The following is a 20,579-nucleotide window of genomic DNA, read 5'->3' on the forward strand; positions in this document are numbered from 1 at the left end:
AGGTTGGAGTGAGAATAGTAAATTAATTAAGTTCAGTGTCCAGCACTTATCTTAATTAAATATAGAGTGGAGTGGGAATAGTAAATTAATTAAGTTCATTGTCCAGCACCTACTGTTATTTAATATAGTTTGGATTGAGAATAGTAAATTAATAAGTTCAGTGTGCAGCACTTATCGTAATTAAATATAGATTGGAGTGGGAATATTAAATTAATTTAGTTCAGTGTCCAGCACATACTCTAATTAAATATAGGTTGGAGTGAGAATAGTAAATTAATTAAGTTCAGTGTCCAGCACTTATTTTAATTTAATATAGACTGGAGTGGGAATAGTAAATTAATTTAGTTCAGTGTCCAGCACCTACCCTAATTTTATATAGGTTGGAGTGAGAATAGTAAATTAATTTAGTTCAGTGTCCAGCACCTACCCTAATTTAAGATAGGTTGGAGTGAGAATAGTAAATTAATTAAGTTCAGTGTCCAGCACTTATCTTAATTAAATATAGATTGGAGTGGGAATAGTAAATGAATTCAGTTCAGTGTCCAGCACATACTCTAATTAAATATAGGTTGGAGTGAGAATAGTAAATTAATTAAGTTCAGTGTCCAGCACTTATTTTAATTTAATATAGACTGGAGTGGGAATAGTAAATTAATTTAGTTCAGTGTCCAGCACCTACCCTAATTTAATATAGGTTGGAGTGAGAATAGTAAATTAATTAAGTTCAGTGTCCAGCACTTATTTTAATTAAATATAGATTGGAGTGGGAATAGTAAATCAATTCAGTTCAGTGTCCAGCACATACTCTAATTAAATATAGGTTGGAGTGAGAATAGTAAATTAATTAAGTTCAGTGTCCAGCACTTATCTTAATTAAATATAGAGTGGAGTGGGAATAGTAAATTAATTAAGTTCATTGTCCAGCACCTACTGTAATTTAATATAGTTTGGAGTGAGAATAGTAAATTAATTAAGTTCAGTGTCCAGCACTTATCTTAATTAAATATAGATTGGAGTGGGAATATTTAATTAATTTAGTTCAGTGTCCAGCACATACTCTAATTAAATATAGGTTGGAGTGAGAATAGTAAATTAATTAAGTTCAGTGTCCAGCACTTATTTTAATTTAATATAGACTGGAGTGGGAATAGTAAATTAATTTAGTTCAGTGTCCAGCACCTACCGTAATTTAAGATAGGTTGGAGTGAGAATAGTAAATTTATTAAGTTCAGTGTCCAGCACTTATCTTAATTAAATATAGATTGGAGTGGGAATAGTAAATGAATTCAGTTCAGTGTCCAGCACATACTCTAATTAAATATAGGTTGGAGTGAGAATAGTAAATTAATTAAGTTCAGTGTCCAGCACTTATTTTAATTTAATATAGACTGGAGTGGGAATAGTAAATTAATTTAGTTCAGTGTCCAGCACCTACCTTAATTTAATATAGGTTGGAGTGAGAATAGTAAATTAATTAAGTTCAGTGTCCAGCACTTATCCTAATTAAATATAGAGTGGAGTGGGAATAGTAAATTAATTAAGTTCATTGTCCAGCACCTACTGTTATTTAATATAGTTTGGATTGAGAATAGTAAATTAATAAGTTCAGTGTGCAGCACTTATCTTAATTAAATATAGATTGGAGTGGGAATATTAAATTAATTTAGTTCAGTGTCCTGCACATACTCTAATTAAATATAGGTTGGAGTGAGAATAGTAAATTAATTAAGTTCAGTGTCCAGCACTTATTTTAATTTAATATAGACTGGAGTGGGAATAGTAAATTAATTTAGTTCAGTGTCCAGCACCTACCCTAATTTTATATAGGTTGGAGTGAGAATAGTAAATTAATTTAGTTCAGTGTCCAGCACCTACCCTAATTTAAGATAGGTTGGAGTGAGAATAGTAAATTAATTAAGTTCAGTGTCCAGCACTTATCTTAATTAAATATAGATTGGAGTGGGAATAGTAAATGAATTCAGTTCAGTGTCCAGCACATACTCTAATTAAATATAGGTTGGAGTGAGAATAGTAAATTAATTAAGTTCAGTGTCCAGCACTTATTTTAATTTAATATAGACTGGAGTGGGAATAGTAAATTAATTTAGTTCAGTGTCCAGCACCTACCCTAATTTAATATAGGTTGGAGTGAGAATAGTAAATTAATTAAGTTCAGTGTCCAGCACTTATTTTAATTAAATATAGATTGGAGTGGGAATAGTAAATCAATTCAGTTCAGTGTCCAGCACATACTCTAATTAAATATAGGTTGGAGTGAGAATAGTAAATTAATTAAGTTCAGTGTCCAGCACTTATCTTAATTAAATATAGAGTGGAGTGGGAATAGTAAATAATTAAGTTCATTGTCCAGCACCTACTGTAATTTAATATAGTTTGGAGTGAGAATAGTAAATTAATTAAGTTCAGTGTCCAGCACTTATCTTAATTAAATATAGATTGGAGTGGGAATATTTAATTAATTTAGTTCAGTGTCCAGCACATACTCTAATTAAATATAGGTTGGAGTGAGAATAGTAAATTAATTAAGTTCAGTGTCCAGCACTTATTTTAATTTAATATAGACTGGAGTGGGAATAGTAAAATGATTTAGTTCAGTGTCCAGCACCTACCGTAATTTAAGATAGGTTGGAGTGAGAATAGTAAATTTATTAAGTTCAGTGTCCAGCACTTATCTTAATTAAATATAGATTGGAGTGGGAATAGTAAATGAATTCAGTTCAGTGTCCAGCACATACTCTAATTAAATATAGGTTGGAGTGAGAATAGTAAATTAATTAAGTTCAGTGTCCAGCACTTATTTTAATTTAATATAGACTGGAGTGGGAATAGTAAATTAATTTAGTTCAGTGTCCAGCACTTATTTTAATTTAATATAGACTGGAGTGGGAATAGTAAATTAATTTAGTTCAGTGTCCAGCACCTACCCTAATTTAAGATAGGTTGGAGTGAGAATAGTAAATTAATTAAGTTCAGTGTCCAGCACTTATCTTAATTAAATATAGAGTGGAGTGGGAATATTTAAATAATTTAGTTCAGTGTCCAGCATATACTCTAATTAAATATAGGTTGGAGTGAGAATAGTAAATTAATTAAGTTCAGTGTCCAGCACTTATCTTAATTAAATATAGATTGGAGTGGGAATAGTAAATGAATTCAGTTCAGTGTCCAGCACATACTCTAATTAAATATAGGTTGGAGTGAGAATAGTAAATTAATTAAGTTCAGTGTCCAGCAATTATTTTAATTTAATATAGACTGGAGTGGGAATAGTAAATTAATTTAGTTCAGTGTCCAGCACCTACCCTAATTAAATATAGGTTGGAGTGAGAATAGTAAATTAATTAAGTTCAGTATGTAGTGGGAGTAGTATGTTAATTAAGTTTGGTAAATCGCAAATATTACAATTAATTATAGAGTTGAATAGGAATAGTTAAATTTATTGGATTTACTTGAGAAAAAATCTGTAGATTTTAGTTTGGGTTGGATAAAACATAGAAGTTATATCAGAATGCAAATTCAAAATTATTTTTAAATTAAATAGTACATAGGAAAATAATATTTATTTTATAGTTGTTGGAATGTATATTCATTCGAGAGAAAATTTTGTTTATTATTACGCATATTTTAATAATAACATCATTGAAATAAACATGTCTCATATATACCATACGAACTGTCTAAAGCTATCGACCTATTACCTAGATTGAACTCTGGGTCCTGCCCATTTCGTCATACTACCCCCCGTTTTGACGTGTAAATATTTCTTATTGTTGAAACTCCCCTTGAAAATCCCATGTTTGGGCGAAATGCATTGGCTGCGGATCTGGTCTCACTAAATCTGGGAATAAAGGAATTCAAGCAAATACTCAACTACTGTGTGGATTCGAAACACAAAAGTTTATTTTGACATTAATTGACATTTCTTCCAATATGTTGCCTCTCATACTTGTGGATAATTGTTGTGTTGGTGGTCATTTGAGCAGCTGACCATTTCAGGTGGGCAATATTATCGTTACTGATAAAGTGAAAAGTCCAGGCTGAGAATTCACCTAAAACCGTGCTCCTTTAATTTCCAAACTTCCTATGTTTGTTTGGTTCTTTTATTTTGTAACCGCTCGCTGTTGTTTTGGGTTATTTTGGTCGAATCCAGGTCGCGGTTCGGAGCTGTTTCGCGTTTGAGAAGGTAAGAGTTATTTGCTTTATTATTAAATAGTTTTAAGTGTTTTGTGGAAGTAGTTATGTTGTAATAAGTGTGTATTGATTGATGTTTTAGAAGTTAGGGTGTTAGTAATAGTTTGTATACGGTTTTATAATTAACGTTGTGTTCCGTGTTTGTGGCTTTGTTAGTGTTTTGTTATTTCGGTGTGTTAAAGTTTTATAGTGTTTGAATAACGTTTGTAGTGAGGTTTGTACATGCGTTTTGTGTGTTTGTGGGTGGGTGGGAATGTTTGTTTCTGTTTTGTAGGTTTTACGGAGAAGATATTTTCGTCGGTTTCAAACACCTTATTTTTTTAAAAGGAAGTGTGTATTAGTTGTGTTTACTAATATTTATTTAACACTTCCTTTATTGTTCGGGTTTCCAGGAGCGGTTATTTACCTTTTTAATATTTTTCAGGATTTTTATGGTTAATGGATAGTCATTTTTTGGATACCTATGGATTTTGAACTCCCTGGATTTATTTGGAAGGAATGTTATTATCCCATTGGAGATACTACACAGGTAAGTTCATTTAAATATTTTTATTGTTGGTGGCCAAACCTTATATACTTAATATTGTTGTTGTGTACTTGGTTTGTTTAATTATGTTGTCTAAATATATGTCCAGATAATTCATGTATATATTTTAGACCACATAATTAAATATGTGATATAATAAAGTGGATTATTTATGTTGTGATAGTTGTTTTAGTAGAATTGTGGGTTAATATTTAGAAAAGGGTTTAGAAGAGAGTTTGAGCTATTATATTTAAGTACTCAAGTCCTCTTGTGGATGGGTATAGCTGTACCTGTTGTTGTAGGTAATTATACATTTGAGTAGTTTGTCTAGACTGTTTTGGTTTTAATTGTAGGACAGATTGTTGCATTCTTAATTCTTGAAAACTTTGTTCCTTTTGTATGGCAATTAGTAGTTTTTGTAGTGTTGGAGTTGTTCTCCCAGTAGAAGTTAGGAATGCATTATGCCAGCCCTCGACGGCATTGTTAGTTTTGGCTTGTTGGTTGAGTGTACTTACATATACATTCCACCAAGGTATTTGGAACTTGGGCTGACGTCTATGGCCTGATCTGTGCAGTCTCCCCACCCAGGTATCCTCAAAATAATCTAACAGGGGAGATAACTTTACTTCATTTTGTTTGTAGAATGGACTTTCTAATAAAAGATTGTAATGTTCTGCAACATCTGTGGTTGGTACATAAGCTAGGGCTGTTAGAAGTTTAATTTGATGTGCAAAACTTATGTTAGTGGCGTATTCTACACTTAGTGAAGATTTTTGTAAATGTCTCCATATACATTGGTTAAGATGGAAGTAACATCCTTGGATAGCTGTATGGGGGTACAGTTTTAGAATGGAATTTATCATGGCTTGCTCAAAGTCTATGATAATTGTTTGAGGGTAAAAATCATTAGATTCTTGTTTTACTTTTCCTAGCATTTCATTATATGTTGTGTTTTGTTTGTTAGGTAATAGTGCATAAATTAAAGGTATGGAAGTGTTGTGATATTGACCGTGTATTGTGTAAAGCTGATAGAATGGTTTTGGGCATATTGTAAAGGTGCCATCCATCATCCATGTTTGGCATTGTTGCAGTTTAGTTATATTGTTTGCAGTAGCAAACATTATGATTCTTTTTTCTGGGCTTTTGTTATCAAAAAAAATAAAAGGTTCATTATTGTGGGTGATACTTAATTCTGGTGGAATGATGATCTCTTGAAAAGTTTTAGGGGATGGTATAGTTGTCGTGGTTGCTTTTTTGGTCCTAGCAATAGTTCTTTTTATAGAAGCAATTGATGGTAATTGGCCTCTTGCTTCTTTGGGCACTCTAGGTAATAGTTCTTTTAGGATTACACTTGTAGCAGTTTGTGAACCTGTGCTTAATTCTTTGATATTTTCAAGAGTTGATCTGACTTCTATTTCAGAGAGATTGGGTGGATGGTTATGCTCTCTTGTATATAGTACAGTTGTTTCTCTTGTTGTTGCTCGGCCGTAGCATTTGTTAGAATAATATTTAGTACACTTCCAGTTCACTTTTCGGTCCGTCTGCTTTTCTTGGGTGTGTGTGTAACCCATGTAACACAATAGGAATTTTCCTTTCTGCGAAGTTATAAATTGGGCTTCTTCTGTCATCGTGATGTGTTACAATTCTGGAAAAAATGTATATGAAAATATATGCTATAGTACTTTATATCTTTATATGAAATTAGCAAAAAAGCATTTTTTTTATATATACTTACCAAGTCTTTTTGGTTGTATTTGAATGAAGATGTTGTTTGTCGCAAAAATGTTGTTTAGTTGATTTAGTCTCTGAAAGTTAAAGAACATTTATTGTTGTGGTTGGTTTAGTTTTTTAAGTGGGGTGGTATTGCTGTTTGGTATAGACTATATTTTTATTGAAGAAACTTATTTTATTGTTTTACAAATTAACAATTCAAAAAACATTCCCCCATCTTCATCTGTCCCGGAAGTACCACACATTTATCATCAAGACCAATTATTCAGGAGAATGAACAACCTTTCCACCCACTTCTCTACCCCCCCCTCCCCCACCACATGTCAATGTACCCCCGTCTCCTACCCCTCTTACTATGTGCCCCTCCTGCCTAATAAATAAGATGCAGTAGCCTAACCTCTCACTAAGCAAACAGAGCCTACCCTCATGCCCAGTGGTATAGACTATAGGTGTTAATTTATACAGGTTTTTTACAATTTAAAAAAGAGAACATGGATTTGTTTAGGGGTTTAGGATGTTTTGGGGTTTGAGTAGGATTTAATTAATATTTTATAAAGTATTTTGATAGTATACTTACTTTTTAGTGAGTCTTTTCTGGCAATCTTCAATATTTTCTTTAGCTGTTTGGAGTAATATCTGTAGTGGAAACATAAAGAGATGGAATATATAAGTTAGTTATTTATTTGAGTAAAGGTAAATTAGTGTTTTAGTTTAATTTGGCAGTTTAGTTAGAAAAGATTATTTACTTACGTTTTTAGAATAGTAATAGGATGTAGGTTTCTTCTGTTTAGTAGAGCTGCTTCTTCTTCGTTCAATGCTTTGGTTTAAGGCACCATGGAAGACTTGTTTTAATTGGTTTATATAGTGGTTTCAAATTGTTTCTTGAATGTTATTGGTTGTTTTCTGTATGTGGCCTTTCTATTGGATGGTTTGAATTTTTTTTAGTTAATTGGTTTCCTTTTATGGAAAATGCTAAGTAAGAGTATATTTAGTTTTAAAGGAGGAGAGTTTTAAATTATTATATATAAAAAGATTGTTTATAATGTGTAGTAATTTTATTTAAATGTGTTCGACATGCCAATGTGATAATTATTTTAGTGTTTTTTTATTATGTTGTTAAATATTGAGATCGCTATAAATGTTATGTTTATGTTTAAGTAGAATCTCATTTGAAAATGTATGTTTTGGTAAAATATTGTATTTATGTTGTTGAAAGTATTGGTTTTATTAGTATTAGAATTGTCGATATATTTAAAAAAACGATATTATTGATGTCTATATTTTGGTTATCGATATTTGTGACATGTGTCATATTTATTAACTTATGTCGATATTTAGTATTGCGATATTAATGTGTGCGATATTTGTGTGATCGATATAATTGTATTACGATATTGTAGTGTCGATATTAGTGTAGTTTTTTAAATAAGTATACAATGTCGATATTTTTGATGTCGATATATTTGTTGCGATATTTGTGTAGTTCGATAATGTGTCTGTCGATAATATGTCAGAGATCCCCCTGTAACAGCAGAAGAAATTCCGACCAGACAGGGACCCATACATTTAATTGTATAAATTCCTCTAGCTTTATAGATTACATACCGCTGGATATTAAGCTATGGACATATCTGGAGGGCATAATAGCAACATAATGCCGAGATAGTAACCATAATGCCCTGACTCTCAAGCTTAGTTTAAATGTTAAAGGCCTACCTGACAATGCAGAAGAGCTCTTGAAAAGAAGACAGAGTCACCAGCAATAGACGTATGGTTAAATAAAGTAGCATGGAGGATTTGCAGGGGACCCTCTGTTAGATCTATAGCCTGGTGGCCAATGGCATGCAGGAAGTGGTGTCCCTGTCTTTGGCAGGGGTGGCCGGAGTACCATTACGGGCAATCTCTGACATACATAAGGAGTTGTTAAAAAAACTAAGAAACCTTTTCTTTACCTAGACCAGGCGAGTAGTTGAGAGGAAGCACACACGGACTTAGTACAATAAATACTGCAGAGATGCCAAGACCAAGTTGGTCAAAGTGGTAAAAATGCAAGATAGGGTCATGATCCAGGTATCAAGGTGCCCCCACAAAAAGGTGCTCTGAGCTGTCAAAAAAGAGTGGAAGCGGGGAAGGTGGGAGAGCCTCTTAGCTACTGCTAGGCAGAAAGACCACTGTGCTTTCTGGAACCTGGTGTCCTCTGGTAGCAGGGATGGGTTTAGCTCTATTAAAACCAATATGCTAGCCAGAGATTGGTTCGCCCACTTCTGCAGCTTATATGTGCAGATAGGAGAATTGACCACTGTTGATTGCGATTCAATGAGCCCGTGGCCTGTGGAACGACCAATTAATGGTACAGGGAAGTTAGAGGATAGTATTGAGGTGACCCCTTCCAGAAATTCCTGGGTTTTACTCTAACTGACAGGAAATCCTACCTCAGGAAATAAGGATAGCCATTAAGGGCATTGTACGAAACAGAGCACCGGGAATAGATAAAATCCCTGAGAACGTATTTCAGAGGGAGGCAGACATATAGAGTGCCTTTTTCTCATCGCTATTTACTGCCTTCTTGAAAGGGGCACCTTTGCCTCCTGTGTGGGCTGAGGCTGAATTATTTCCATATATAAAAAGAGCTCCTGTGAACTGCCAGCCAACTTTAGATCCATAGGTCTCATCGACAGCTCACAAAAGCTGTTTATGAGGGTCAAACTCGGCAGACTACTTGAATGGCTTACGACTATTATATCATGAAAAAAATGTGGGATCACACTGCTTCAACTCCCAGCGGGTTCGCCCCTAAGCCTTATGGTGGATACAGTTCATCAAGCGTGTGTATTTGCACAAAAGTTCTTTTGAGTGTTTCACCAGGTTGGTGCAGATCAATGCTGGCCATCTCTAAACACGTGTCTCTGGATTATTATCCGTCATCAGTAAAGATTAGGCATGAAAATATTTGGGGTTGCTGAGCAGGCTGCCAGAGTATTCTCGGGTCACAGTACCTCTCCAGGCGCACAGGTGCCTCTCCACGAGCCCGTCAGCTCAAAGCGGCTCGAGGGAGCCTTTTAAACAGGAAACAAATGTGGAATCACACTGCTTCACCTCCCAGAGGGTTCGCCCATAAGCATTATGGTGGATGCAGTTCATCAAGCGTGTGTATTTGCACAAAAGTTCTTTCGAGTGTTTCACCAGGTTGGTGCAGATCAATACTGGCCATCTCTAAACACGTGTTTCTGGATTAATATCCGTCATCAGTAAAGATTAGGCATGAAAATATTTGGGGTTGATTAGCAGGCAGCCAGAGTATTCTCGGGTCACAGTACCTCTCCAGGCGCGCAGGTGCCTCTCCACGAGCCCGTCAGCTCAAAGCGGCTCGAGGGAGCCTTTTAAACAGGAAACAAATGTGGGATCACACTGCTTCACCTCCCAGCGGGTTCACCCCTAAGCATTATGGTGGATGCAGTTCATCAAGCGTGTGTACTTGCACAAAAGTTATTTCGAGTGTTTCACCAGGTTGGTGCACATCAATGCTGGCCATTTCTAAACACGTGTTTCTGGATTATTATTTGTCATCAGTAAAGATTAGGCATGAAAATATTTGGGGTTGCTGAGCAGGCTGCTAGAGTATTCTCGGGTCACAGTACCTCTCCAGGCACGCAGGTGCCTCTCCACCAGCTCGCCAGCTCAAAGCGGCTCGAGGAAGCCTTTTAAACAGGAAACTAATGTGGGATCACACTGCTTTACCTCCCAATGGGTTCGCCCCAGCATTATGGTGGATGCAGTTCATCAAGCGTGTGTACTTGCACAAAAGTTCTTTCGAGTGTTTCACCAGGTTGGTGCAGATCAATGCTGGCCATCTCTAAACACGTATTTCTGGATTATTATCCGTCATCAGTAAAGATTAGGCATGAAAATTTTGGGGTTGTTGAGCAGGCTGCCAGAGTATTCTCGGGTCAACGTACCTCTCCAGGCGCGCAGGTGCCTCTCCACGAGCTCGTCAGCTCAAAGCGGCTCGAAGGAGCCTTTTAAACAGGAAACAAATGTGGGATCACACTGCTTCACCTCCCAGCGGGTTCGCCCCTAAGCATTATGGTGGATGCAGTTCATCAAGTGTGTGTACTTGCACAAAGGTTCTTTCAAGTGTTTCACCAGGTTGGTGCAGGTCAATGCTGGCCATCTCTAAACACGCGTTTCTGGACTATTATCCGTCATCAGTAAAGATTAGACATGAAAATATTTGGGGTTGCTGATCAGGCTGCCAGAGTATTCTGGGGTCACAGTACCTCTCCAGGCACGCAGGTGCTTGTCAGCTCAAAGCGGCTCGAGAGAGCCTTTAAAACAGGAAACAAATGTGGGATCACACTGCTTCACCTCCCAGCGGGTTCGCCCCTAAGCATTATGGTGGATGCAGTTCATCAAGCGTGTGTACTTGCACAAAAGTTCTTTTGAGTGTTTCACCAGGTTGGTGCAGATCAATGCTGGCCATCTCTAAACACGTGTTTCTGGATTATTATCTGTCATCAGTAAAGATTAGGCATGAAAATATTTGGGGTTGCTGAGCAGGCTGCCAGAGTATTCTCGGGTCACAGTACCTCTCCAGGCGCGCAGGTGCCTCTCCACGAGCTCGTCAGCTCAAAGCGGCTCGAGAGAGCCTTTTAAATTGGAAACAAATGTGGGATCACACTGCTTCACCTCCCAGCGGGTTCGCCCCTAAGCATTATGGTTGATACAGTTCATCAAGCGTGGTTACTTGCACAAAAGTTCTTTCGAGTGTTTCACCAGGTTGGTGCAGATCAATGCTGGCCATCTCTAAACACGTGTCTCTGGATTATTATCCGTCATCAGTAAAGATTAGGCATGAAAATATTTGGGGTTGCTGAGCAGGCTGCCAGAGTATTCTCGGGTCACAGTACCTCTCCAGGCGCACAGGTGCCTCTCCACGAGCCCGTCAGCTCAAAGCGGCTCGAGGGAGCCTTTTAAACAGGAAACAAATGTGGGATCACACTGCTTCACCTCCCAGAGGGTTCGCCCATAAGCATTATGGTGGATGCAGTTCATCAAGCGTGTGTATTTGCACAAAAGTTCTTTCGAGTGTTTCACCAGGTTGGTGCAGATCAATACTGGCCATCTCTAAACACGTGTTTCTGGATTAATATCCGTCATCAGTAAAGATTAGGCATGAAAATATTTGGGGTTGATTAGCAGGCAGCCAGAGTATTCTCGGGTCACAGTACCTCTCCAGGCACGCAGGTGCCTCTCCACGAGCCCGTCAGCTCAAAGCGGCTCGAAGGAGCCTTTTAAACAGGAAACAAATGTGGGATCACAATGCTTCACCTCCCAGCGGGTTCACCCCTAAGCATTATGGTGGATGCAGTTCATCAAGCGTGTGTACTTGCACAAAAGTTATTTCGAGTGTTTCACCAGGTTGGTGCAGATCAATGCTGGCCATTTCTAAACACGTGTTTCTGGATTATTATTTGTCATCAGTAAAGATTAGGCATGAAAATATTTGGGTTTGCTGAGCAGGCTGCTAGAGTATTCTCGGGTCACAGTACCTCTCCAGGCACGCAGGTGCCTCTCCACGAGCTCGTCAGCTCAAAGCGGCTCGAGGGAGCCTTTTAAACAGGAAACTAATGTGGGATCACACTGCTTTACCTCCCAATGGGTTCGCCCCAGCATTATGGTGGATGCAGTTCATCAAGCGTGTGTACTTGCACAAAAGTTCTTTCGAGTGTTTCACCAGGTTGGTGCAGATCAATGCTGGCCATCTCTAAACACGTATTTCTGGATTATTATCCGTCATCAGTAAAGATTAGGCATGAAAATTTTGGGGTTGTTGAGCAGGCTGCCAGAGTATTCTCGGGTCAACGTACCTCTCCAGGCGCGCAGGTGCCTCTCCACGAGCTCGTCAGCTCAAAGCGGCTCGAAGGAGCCTTTTAAACAGGAAACAAATGTGGGATCACACTGCTTCACCTCCCAGCGGGTTCGCCCCTAAGCATTATGGTGGATGCAGTTCATCAAGTGTGTGTACTTGCACAAAGGTTCTTTCAAGTGTTTCACCAGGTTGGTGCAGGTCAATGCTGGCCATCTCTAAACACGCGTTTCTGGACTATTATCCGTCATCAGTAAAGATTAGACATGAAAATATTTGGGGTTGCTGATCAGGCTGCCAGAGTATTCTGGGGTCACAGTACCTCTCCAGGCACGCAGGTTCTTGTCAGCTCAAAGCGGCTCGAGAGAGCCTTTAAAACAGGAAACAAATGTGGGATCACACTGCTTCACCTCCCAGCGGGTTCGCCCCTAAGCATTATGGTGGATGCAGTTCATCAAGCGTGTGTACTTGCACAAAAGTTCTTTTGAGTGTTTCACCAGGTTGGTGCAGATCAATGCTGGCCATCTCTAAACACGTGTTTCTGGATTATTATCTGTCATCAGTAAAGATTAGGCATGAAAATATTTGGGGTTGCTGAGCAGGCTGCCAGAGTATTCTCGGGTCACAGTACCTCTCCAGGCGCGCAGGTGCCTCTCCACGAGCTCGTCAGCTCAAAGCGGCTCGAGAGAGCCTTTTAAATTGGAAACAAATGTGGGATCACACTGCTTCACCTCCCAGCGGGTTCGCCCCTAAGCATTATGGTTGATACAGTTCATCAAGCGTGGTTACTTGCACAAAAGTTCTTTCGAGTGTTTCACCAGGTTGGTGCAGATCAATGCTGGCCATCTCTAAACACGTGTTTCTGGATTAATATCCGTCATCAGTAAAGATTAGGCATGAAAATATTTGGGGTTGATGAGCAGGCTGCCAGAGTATTCTTGGGTCACAGTACCTCTCCAGGCGCGCAGGTGCCTCTCCACGAGCTCGTCAGCTCAAAGCGGCTCGAGGGAGCCTTTTAAACAGGAAACAAATGTGGGATCACACTGCTTCACCTCCCAGCGGGTTCACTCCTAAGCATTATGGTGGATGCAGTTCATCAAGCGTGTGTACTTGCACAAAAGTTCTTTCGAGTGTTTCACCAGGTTGGTGCAGTTCAATGCTGGCTATTTCTAAACACGTGTTTCTGGATTATTATTTGTCATCAGTAAAGATTAGGCATGAAAATATTTGGGGTTGCTGAGCAGGCTGCTAGAGTATTCTCGGGTCACAGTACCTCTCCAGGCACGCAGGTGCCTCTCCACGAGCTCGTCAGCTCAAAGCGGCTCGAGGGAGCCTTTTAAACAGGAAACAAATGTGGGATCACACTGCTTCTCCTCCCAGCGGGTTCGCCCCTAAGCATTATGGTGGATGCAGTTGATCAAGCGTGTGTACTTGCACAAAAGTTCTTTCGAGTGTTTCACCAGGTTGGTGCAGATAAATGCTGGCCATCAGCACTATCTGCGCCAACCTTGGCGAAACACTCAAAAACATCGGAAGAAACTGCATTTCCCAGAATGCCAGGAGCGAACCTTGCCTGAGAGGTCAGCGGTGCGCTCCTACATCATATTGTCTATTTAAAGTACTCCTGTGAGTCATTGTTCTGACGAGCTCGTGGATGAAGCACCTGCTCGCCAGTGAGTGGTACTGGACCAAAAGGAATGATTGGCAGCCCACTCAGCAAACCCCAAATATTGGCTGTATTCTCTACTGATGACGGTTAATAAACCAGAAACACGTGTCTAGAGATCAGCACTATCTGCGCCAACCTTGGCAAAACACTCAAAAACATCGGAAGAAACTGCATTTCCCAGAATGCCAGGGGCGAACCTTGCCTGAGAGATCAGCGGTGTGCTCCCACATCATATTGTCTATTTAAAGTACTCCCGTGAGTCATTGAGCTGACGAGCTCGTGGATGAAGCACCTGCATGCCAGTGAGTGGTACTGGACCTGATGTAATGATTGGCAGCCTACTCAGCAAACCCCAAATATTGGCTGTATTCTCTACAGATGACGGTTAATAAACCAGAAACACGTGTCTAGAGATCAGCACTATCTGCGCCAACCTTGGCAAAACACTCGAAAACATCAGAAGAAACTGCGTTTTCCAGAATGCCAGGGGCGAACCTTGCCTGAGAGGTCAGCGGTGTGCTCCCACATCATATTGTCTATTTAAAGTACTCCTGTGAGTCATTGATCTGACGAGCTCTTGGATGAAGCACCTGCACGCCAGTCAGTGGTACTGGACCTGATGTAATGATTGGCAGCCTACTCAGCAAACCCCAAATATTGGCTGTATTCTCTACTGATGACGGTTAATAAACCGGAAACACGTGTCTAGAGATCAGCACTATCTGCGCCAACCTTGGCGAAACACTCGAAAACATCGGAAGAAACTGCATATCCCAGAATGCCAGGAGCAAACCTTGCCTGAGAGGTCAGCGGTGTGCTCCCACATCATATTGTCTATTTAAAGTACTCCCGTGAGTCATTGAGCTGACGAGCTCTTGGATGAAGCACCTGCACGCCAGTGAGTGGTACTGGACCTGATGTAATGATTGGCAGCCTACTCAGCAAACCCCAAATATTGGCTGTATTCTCTACTGATGACGGTTAATAAACCAGAAACACGTGTCTAGAGATCAGCACTATCTGTGCCAACCTGGGCGAAACACTCGAAAACATCAGAAGAAACTGCATTTCCCAGAATGCCAGGGGCGAACCTTGCCTGAGAGGTCAGCGGTGTGCTCCCACATCATATTGTCTATTTAAAGTACTCCCGTGAGTCATTGAGCTGACGAGCTCTTGGATGAAGCACCTGCACGCCAGTGAGTGGTACTGGACCTGATGTAATGATTGGCACCCTACTCAGCAAACCCCAAATATTGGCTGTATTCTCTACTGATGACGGTTAATAAACCAGAAACACGTGTCTAGAGATCAGCACTATCTGCGCTATCCTTGGCGAAACACTCGAAAACATCGGAAGAAACTGCATTTCCCAGAATGCCAGGGGCGAACCTTGCCTGAGAGGTCAGCGGTGTGCTCCCACATCATATTGTCTATTTAAAGTACTCCCGTGAGTCATTGAGCTGACGAGCTCGTGGATGAAGCACCTGCGCGCCAGTGAGTGGTACTGGACCTGATGTAATGATTGGCAGCCTACTCAGCAAACCCCAAATATTTGCTGAATTCTCTAATGATGACGGTTAATAAACCAGAAAGAAGTGTCTAGAGATCAGCACTATCTGCGCCAACCTTGGCGAAACATTCGAAAACATCGGAAGAAACTGCATTTCCCAGAATGCCAGGGGCGAACCTTGCCTGAAAGGTCAGCGGTGTGCTCCCACATCATATTGACTATTATATCATGTCCCTGTTACAGGCATGATTTAGGGTATCTACAAGTATGATTGACCAGGTGTTCTGATTTCTAATGCTGTACTGGAAAGTTGCCACTCTGGGGGCAGGTCGCCTATATGTTGTATTTGTGGAGTTATGTTCTGCCTTTGATTTAGACCCTAGGCCAACCCTCTGGGAGGTCCTGCAAGAGCTGGAGGTAACAAGTTATTTATTAAAAACGACAACTATGTGCATGTCTGGTCAGGCAAGAGAATTGACAGAGCCATTCCCTGTAAGAAGAGGGTTAAGGCAGGAGTGCGTACTTGCTTCCACGTTATTTACACGTACATCAACATTAAGATGTTCGCTGACAACACCCTTCTATGCTCCAAGTCTCCCAAGAGTCTTCAAAAACTCCGGGACTGCTTTGAGTACTTTCATAAGGAGTGAGGGCTAGAAATAAAGATGGGTAGGAACAAGTTTATGATTTTGAACTCATGGCAGCCGACTAGAACCAATCCAGCTCTAGCAGGAACTCCCCTTGAGCGAGTGAACATCTGGATATATCCACATTAGATACAGTGGAAAACCAATTTATGCATCAGTTAGCAGTTGTTCCCATAAGCACTCCCCTACTCCCTCTTAGACTTGGTTTGAGGTTGAGAGCCCTTTCTATGATTCCTTGATGTGAGATTTTATTTTTTATTAAATTTGGTGATTTATAAGTGTTTTTTCAATATTTGTCTCTTTCAAGACTGGGTGTATGAATGTGAGGTGAGTGAATCAGTTATTGATAGTAGTTATATGATTAGTGAGCTCCAAGAAAACTTATTTGAGACTGAGAGCCCTATCAGACAAAACTGGTCTATGCCGTAACCTTTATTGGACAAGGATCTGGGCAACCCCAGAGCTCCACTCTTATCGGAAAGGCTTAGAAGATATACTTGCAACGTACCCTGGCTCAAGTATGTTAAAGCTACCCTGGGAGTGATTTTGGAAGCCAATTCTGTGTAGCACCCTGGGGGAAAGTGGAGTGATCTCCAAGGCCAACATTAAATCAGCCTAGTGGCAGTATAAAGATTCCTTGCGGTACACACAGGCAAGACAAGGCCCCTTGACCATTGCCTTTCTTTTAGTCAAAGACTCCTTTATCAGGACTTCCTGGACAAGATAGAGCCTCCCTTAGTCAGGCGCCTGTATTTGCTATTTCAATATGGGACCCTACCCTCTACTCGTTCACTGCTAAATCCCATGGCCCAAAGACTGGTGGTGCCCCTTCTGTGGTGCTCCCAAGTACACCCTATTTTTGCCATTTTCTTCTGCCTGGCTTATATGAACAGCAGACGCTGTTCAGAAGTTCTTCTGTGCAGGTCTTTGGACATTAGAGAGCATAAAGCTGCCCCAAGGATATTAAGAACAGACTCCAGCAAGCCACTGCTTTACACACTCACCCTCTACTTTGGTGGCCATGTGGAGAGTTAGGTAAAAAATGAGCGCCTCCCTTGAGAAACAACCCAGCACCGCTGTGTGGACACTTGAAGCATAATCTATACACCACACAAAACAATCCCCATCTTGACCCCGGACGTTCTAAAACCCAATTGGCATCCCCCATTCTCCTTTCTTAATTTCACTGATTAAATGTATTTATATTTCTAAATCTTCAATGGCAACCACAGTACACAAGGATGCCTCGACTAAAGGATGTTGCACTTATGATGCTTTTGGTAAATATGTTTTATGTGTTTTTAATCAATATAGTGTGTTTCATTTATTTTACAAATTCCCATTGTTATATGCTTTTATGGCAGTTGAGCTGAAATAAAGGTATTTGAACTGTAGAAGAAGTGAGTCAAACCTATTTACACGAACATCTTAGGGGGCATATTATCAAGACAGGCGATAAAATTATCGCCGCTAAAACGGCGATAATGGGCTTGATAATATGCTCTATGGAATTCCAATTGACGCCCATGTTAGATGTCCTTCACATCTAACACGGGCTTCAATTGGAATTCCATAGAGCATATTATCAAGCCCATTATCGCCGTTTGAGCGGCAGTTTTCTGCCGCTAAAGCGGCAATAATTTTATCGCCTGGCTTGATAATATGCCCCCTAAGATGTTCGTGTAAATAGGTTTGACTCACTTCTTCTACACTCCTGAATTACTCAAACCTACTCATGGAAAACATTTTGTGAATCAAGGGGCATATCAGCAACAACCGGCGATAATTATCGTTAAGTGCACATAGCACTAGGATAATTATCGCTGGCTAGCGTGGATTTTTATCGCTGAGATAGCGTGCTATTAGCAACGCTTATCTCAAAAGCGATAAAAATCCTAGCGCTAACTGCCGAACGTGAGATTATCGCTGGAAACCCAGCGATAATCTCACAAAATGTGGCGTTAGCTTGTTGATAGGGCCTCACAAACTTCGCCATGATAGCCACCTTCCATAGTATATCATGGCTAAGTCAGTCCTGATGCAGGCGTAAGGAAAGTAGCGATAACAGGGGTTATCGCTACTTTTCTTGTCGCTATGCTTCATGTCGTGGGGCTTGATGTTAGGAGAAATGTCGCTTAGCAGCATTTCTCCTGTCATGTCAGGTCAGGAACGCCCACTTTGCATCTCATTAGAGATGCAAAGCTGGGATTTGTGCGCTAGCGCAAGGTTTCACGCGTTAGCGTGAGCTTGCTAATTAGGCGATAAAATTATCGCCGCTTTTCGGCCGACAACGGCCGAAAAAGCGGCGATAATTTTCTATCGCCGCGTTGAAGATATGCCCTCAAGTTTGTAAACGCCTGTAAATAATAGGTATAGTTTGTAAAAATGTTGTGTCTATTTGTAGTTTACCTTTGCTGACGGTTTCTTCAACAAACTGTACATTTGCAGATGTTTCAACTAACAGTGAGTTTTCATACGTGTAAAGGTTTCCTCGTAAATCCATGAAGGGTGAGAAAGCAATGTTGCATAAATTCGCACGTCTACAGACAGAAAAATGTTCGAAAAAATAAAGTTATGGAACTTTTGCAAGTATGTCAGATTGACACATTTATGTCATTATTCATGTGCATGTCACAGGCAAGTGCAGGATGGTTTCCTTTTTTTTAAAATGTGTTTTGGAAGGAGTTTCTAGAACAATTTCGATTCTTTAATGCAGCTGCAAAATTAATTTTGATCAGAATGAGGTATTCCTTCAGTTTAGTTTTTTCTAAAGTCAAATGATCGTGACACATTTTTAATGAATTTGATGCCTAAATAGAAACCTTGTTCAATCAGCCCTTGTTCTTCCGATTTATAAATGCTAGCTCAAATTGAATATGTATGAAACTGATATGTCAATTGTCGGATGATTTATTGTGACAAAAGTCATGCAAAATTCTTTGTATGCTGATTGTACCACACATTTCTGGCGTCCCTCATGTTCTGCTTCAGTTTCCAAAATAAAATTATCAAAAGCTCCAGGATTGCTGTTCAACTAGAAAATCACGAAAAAGGTGTCAGCTAAGGGTGTACAGGTAAGTACAGACTTATAATTTATACTCCACTTATATGCACTTTGGGCCTCATTTACAAGAGGCCTGTGCTGCCAGAGCGTCACTTTTAACGATGCTCCAGTCTCTCAATCATAACAACGAGGCCTCGCAAAGCCAACCTCTGTGGCTTTTCATGGCCTCGTAGATATGGTATGAGTCAACACAGTAAAAGTTGCTGCGTTGCCACACACTTTGTCAGGGAGGCGTGCCATGGGCGTTGCAGTGTGTATTCCCACGCAACCCCCATAGATTTTGACCCACTCCCAGGTGTACAACATTGCATGAATCTGGGAATGTGTCAAAACTGTGTGCCTACCAAGGGGTGGCGTAACAAGGAGAAATAACTTTATTTTTCCTAGTTGTTTCCTATTTCCATGCGTGCAAGAGAAAAATGCATCCATTAACTGTTCTTGTGCAGGAGATATACCTTCCTGGACAAAAAGCATTATTCCAACAACTCGGACACCTGTGTACCATGGATGTCTTTCTGTGCTGCGCTACGTGAAATTTGGATAACTCTGGCGCTGCATATATAATCAAACAGCCTCATTTACAAGATATTGATACAGTGCAGAGATAGAGGACAGGAATTTGCCGTATCTCATAAATATGGTGCATTCCTGCCCTTTTCTTTTAATGCAGTGCAGTGTAGAATAGCGACTTACTGCGCCGCCCTGCATCAAAATCTTGAAAATGAGGCTGTTTGATTATATATGCAGCGCCAGCTTTATCCAAATTTTACGTAGCGCAGCACAGAAAGACATCTTGCCGCGCTAAATGAAAGAGGGAGGGCTGGAATGCACCATATGAATCAAGATATGATGCATTCCTGTCCTCTGCCAGCCCTGGTGCAGATTTAACAGCCTAGCACCAACCTAGAGACTATTGCCTCCATGGAGCAAAGGTATTTGTATTAAAGACAGGATTGTTTTTTTAGCAAAAAGGGGTATCTTCCTGCACAAAATCATTCCTTAGAGGTATATTTCTCTTTCTAAGTGTGCTTCAAAATGCAGTAAACTTATAAAGAGGAAACGATGAGGAGAACTAAGGATATTTTTCCTTGTTGCGCCTCTGGTAGCATGGTGTTCAATTTTTCTTTTATGGAGTTTTATATAGTGCGAACTTGACCCGAAGGTATCGGGTATCAGAGCGCCTTACATAGCACCAGTTGCATTACATGAGGACATTCATTTTGTTAGGCATGGGAAGATTAAGGGGCATATTTGCAACAGGCAGCGATAATTATCGCTGACCTTGTATACCGCATTTTTTTCTATCGCTGGAATATTTTGCCAGGCTAGCGTTGTATTAACAACGCTTAGCGCC

General features: G+C 40.0%; 1 long non-coding RNA gene across 9 annotated transcripts in view; it reads right to left on the bottom strand.

Annotated features, from left to right (window-relative positions):
- Positions 1–20,579, bottom strand: part of LOC146822840 (uncharacterized) — a 321,116-nt gene that overhangs the window by 281,108 nt on the left and 19,429 nt on the right. For 2 of the 9 annotated variants that reach the window (XR_014962086.1, XR_014962084.1), the window contains exons 2-3: positions 7,047–7,105; positions 6,474–6,543 (exon numbers count right to left, since the gene is read on the bottom strand). The exons of the other annotated variants lie outside the window; for them this stretch is intronic. This is a non-coding gene — a long non-coding RNA (uncharacterized LOC146822840). The remainder of the gene's footprint in view (positions 1–6,473; positions 6,544–7,046; positions 7,106–20,579) is intronic. 9 annotated transcript variants of the gene reach the window in all.

This window comes from Triturus cristatus, chromosome 5_2 (genome assembly GCF_964204655.1).
Source record: "Triturus cristatus chromosome 5_2, aTriCri1.1, whole genome shotgun sequence".
NCBI classification, from domain to species: Eukaryota; Metazoa; Chordata; class Amphibia; order Caudata; family Salamandridae; genus Triturus; species Triturus cristatus.